Genomic DNA, 4,629 nt, shown 5'->3' with positions numbered 1-4,629 from the left:
CTGCTCCGCTGACTCAAACTGCTCTGGAAAAGATGCCAAGCATAACTTAAGAAAAAGGCGTTAAACAATATTTTAGATTTTATTTTATTTTATTTTATTTTTTTGGATTATACAGCTAAGAGATTTTTCTCATTTTAAAGATTTTTTTAATCTCACCTCTCCTATAAGCTTGTATTGATTAGATATTCTTATATATATATACGTATATTTATTCAGTTGTAACATATGTGTCGAATAAACATGCATTGGATTGTGAAGTAGAGGAGAGGTCATGGGTAAATACTTGAAGTATTGTCAATCCTGCAGCTGTGTGGCTGGGAGAGAGAAACTGAGTGCACAGCTGCAGACTGAGGCCTCAGCTTCTCAAATTGCTTCTGCCTCAGTTTCCTGCCCTTTTTACCGACCAGGCCAAACCAGGCCCTTATTAGACCCACCCCCACCTTAATAATCCATGATGTCACCTCAACATCACTTTTTTGTTTTTCTTGATTTTTTTTTTTTTTATCCCTACTGCTGGTGCCACCCCCATTGTTTGTTAAATATTAACAGGTGTTGGAGCAGAGGAGGAGGAGAAGTCACTTGTGCGGCTACAGTTCTTCAGCTCTGTCCGTCCGTCTATCTGTCCATCTACTGCTATCACCACATCTGCTTCAGTTTTTACTTCCCCTGGTTTGTTTGTCCATCTGTATTTGTGTTTCTTCCCCCTCCTTTTCCTCTGTCCCCCCTTTCAGTGGAGGGAGGCTGAGGAATGATCAGTCAGGCTTTGATGCCGCTGGCCCCTGCCCTGGCTTTCCACAGCACATGAGCCCAGGCAATTACGAAAGCGCTCCTAGCCGACTGTTATTACTCTGTAATGCTCCTGTCTGGAGCGGGAGGAAGATGATGATGCGGAGGAGAAGACAGATGAAGAGTAGGAGAAGGAGAAGGAAGAGGTAACGGAGAAAAAGGAGAGGAACAAGGAAAGAAGAGGGAGAGAAGGAAGTTTTTGATTTGATAACAGCACCACAAACTATATGTAACATTTTATTTCAATACAGAGGAACCATTTGACAGAGACGGTCCGTGAATTTCTAAATATTTGAAATAACGTCCGGAGAACTGGATCCTCCTGGCCTGTAACACTGTGACTGGCACCTTTCTCACTCAACCACTGAGAGAAGAAAGAATGAAGTATATGGACGTCTGGATGCTGCAGCACACATGTGGCAGACAGGAAGTACTTGGGGGGAGGGGGGGTGAACAGGAAAGATGATGGCCCCTTTATCCCCAGCAATCATTAGACAAGACTCCAGAGGAAGTCAGAAATCACCATCCCATATGATCCATACTTCCCGTCTTCCCAGAATATAGGACGGGTGCTTTTTAAAAAATATTCAGTGTGTGTGTGTGTGTGTGTGTGTGTGTGTGTGTGTGTGTGGAAACAGTGAGTCCACAGCTGGTTAAAGCCTGCCATTCAATGTACATAATGGTCTGTCTGTGCGCCATTCATTACAAATAAATCATGTGGATCATTTCTTTGGTTAGGGACAATTATGCACTGCTCTGACAGAGTGATGGCATCTGCTGAGAAGAATGCACAGAGAAACAGAAAGAGCAAAGGAAAAACAACAAACAGAGGAGCGAGCTTTATATTGAAAATTGTGGTATTTCAGTTTGTGGAAGGTAAGCAGAACATACAGCAGAGAGTTGTTTTGCTTGAATCCACCTACTTTATCAGAATAGAGAGGTTTTGGCTATTTCAGCCAAAGGTTGGATAGTTGTCCTGCAAACTGAAATACATTTTGAGTCATGAATGGATGATAATCTTGCCCCATTTCACTTAAAGCTGTGCAAAATAAAATCAGATCTCATTCTGCTTCAGGAACAGAGAATGAATTGCAGCTATAAGAGTTGGCAGCAGCAGGGATGTTTACTTGTCTGGAGAGTAGGAAAATAACTGCTTGTTCAGCATTTCACATGGGGGGGGGTTGGTATTGGAATGCTTTTGTCATATTATTCAGAATATCTTCTTTCTTTGCTACGGATTAGTTTTTTATTCCAGCATTTGAGTCATGATAATAACTTGGCCTCATCCTCGATATAAGATTTGTGCAGGAAAGCTATCTTACATCTGTAATTTTCTGACACAGGACACTGCTCCTCTGCATCCCAGCTTGACTCCTGAATCCAAGTCTGTGTATCTTCTCATCACACCGCTGTCAGCCTCTGCTTCACCTAAAGTTTACTGTGTCAGCTTGAGGATATAGTTGATTTGTTGAATCTCCTTCTAAAAGAGCCTGTCTTTTTACCCAAGGCCATCGCTCTCTTTGTCACTGCACGTGACCGAGGGCATTGATAGTCAAACCATATGGCACCATGGATTTGTCAGTAGAGGGATTACTCTGTTTACGAGTATCAGAAAATGTTAGAAAGGCAAAAACAACCAACAGCCATCAGAATGAATCTTTCCCATATGGCAAATACAATTCTATCATATTTCATAAATGAGTATGTGTTTGTGTTGTGTTGGGAACCTAAGTGCATGGCAAATGGTTTAATCCCATTAAATTTTCCAAATCATTTCCAAAAGAGCATACACATTTGAAACAATAGAAAAGCTGTTCTTAAGACTGCAGATCACCCAGCACAACACCCCCACCCAGCCCAGCTCTATCCCACCCCGCCTCACACCTGCTGTGTGCCGTGAGAGGAGGGAACAACTGGAGGCATGGTCAATGTGCAAGTGTGTGTATGCGTGTGTGTGTGTGTGTGTGTGTGTGTGTGTGTGTGTGTGTGTTTGGAAGAAAGAAGCACAACTGGGCATGCAAGCTCTTGTATGAATGTATGTGTTTACGTGTGCACGAACGCATAACAATGCGTCAGTGCTTGTGGCACAAGGCACGGCCTCGGCTCGATTTAACCCTCAGCTGAATGCCACTGTGACGCCAGGCAGACTTTGTGTGGCCGCATACCTCCACTGAAGAAGATATGGAAAAAATCTGTGGACCAGTAAGTCTTGGAGATTACATGGCTCCTCTCGGCTCTGGCCTTAATAATGCCTCAAATCCAACGGTGCCATGTCACTGCAATTTGGGGCTTTTGTCTTTAGAAAAAAAAAAAGAATGCCCATACCATCTCACCATCATCGGTCTCTGACGCTCTTGATGGGGCTGCTCATGAGCATGTGTGTGTAATACGCCTGAGAAAGAGCCGGTGTGTGCGTGTGTACGTAAAAGAGAGGGGAGGCATGAGAGAGGGGATTATATGTAGAAATAGCAATGGATCAACTGAAACACAACATTGGCTTGATTTTTTTAATTGCCTTTCGGCTGCAGCGAATGGCCGATTGCAGCTGTCAGCATGAACAGCTGCTTGCCTAAAGAGATTGGACAGAACAAACTCTGGGAGACAGGAAAGAACAATGCTGGATGAATCATATGTAGCCTATGAGGTATTTTGCAATTTCACAACTTTGAAAAATGCATGCAGGATTAAGAATCACTTTTATTGGAAATTCACATCTGTTCCAAGGAGCATTTCCCAGGGAGCTTGCAAAGATACATTTTCTATGCTGTCTGGGCAAGGCAGAAACAGGATGGTGTATTACTGCAAAGTAAACTAAAGTAGACAATGTTTTTTTCCCCTTCTTTTAGCTTTGTTAATGTGGAATTTGTGAGTTTACAAGTTGCAATTTACAACTGTGGAAGAACCAGGGGGTCTGAAAGATTTGATGGAGCAGTCTGTATGGATTTCCTGCAGAATATTTGTCAGACTTGCATTAAGTACTGTTGTTTTGCTCTCTCCCTCTCTCTCTCTCCTCAGCCTGAGGCCTTGTGGCTGACTATTCCGCATCTATAAATCACCAGGAACGCATGCTTATATCCCGGAGCGAGCACGCTGAGTCAGTCTGGCAAGGTTAATCACATTCACATCTCTTCGGCCTGTTTGCAGCAGCCAAATGATAACCAAACACACATTATAGGGCATGATCCCTCTTGCTTGTGAATTCTGTTCATATCATGCTTTAGCAGTGACACCACATGAAAGAGCTGGATGGAGGTGAAGCTGCGGCTCCGTAGTGTTTTTGTGTTTGAACAACAAAAAATAAAGCTGAAAAAGAATTGCTGTAGAGGGAGAGATACTGCAGGGGTGGGGCTGGGGTAGTAGAGGATGAAGATCGACCATAATAACAGACACACGGCTCATTCACGTTGCACACTTGCTCATCTTACACTGGGGCCAGTGGTCACCTGCACTTATATCCTTCTGTCCGTGTGTTTGACGGACTTTTAGAGAAAATGGGAAGGTTTCCAAGTTTGACACATGGTTTCAAGCCCATGATTATCTATGAACATAAGTAGTGTAGTATAAGTGTGGGTGTTCATGTTTCTGGCTATGCACGCATGTCATTGTGCCTTCAATCTTTTTTCCATTCAATGCTTTCACTTTTTTTCTCTTCTCAGAAGTGCCCTACCCAGATATGTAGGAATTAGGCCACATCGCTCACTACCATCCTGCTCTAATCAAAGTGCCGATTCTTGAAACAGACAGCTGTTGTCATGTGCCTTGATTCCAATGGCTATCTGTCCCTGTAGCTGCCCAAGTTCTTAGTTGGCCAGCTGAAGTTGTAGGGGGAACGAGGGTTCACGG

The sequence above is a fragment of the Seriola lalandi genome, unplaced genomic scaffold (genome assembly GCF_002814215.2).
Source record: "Seriola lalandi dorsalis isolate HSWRI2012SDOR001 ecotype SW California unplaced genomic scaffold, Sedor1 jcf7180002054402, whole genome shotgun sequence".
Classification (NCBI taxonomy): domain Eukaryota; kingdom Metazoa; phylum Chordata; class Actinopteri; order Carangiformes; family Carangidae; genus Seriola; species Seriola lalandi.
The sequence above is the reverse complement of the archived record's forward strand: the minus strand, read 5'-3'. Positions refer to the sequence as shown.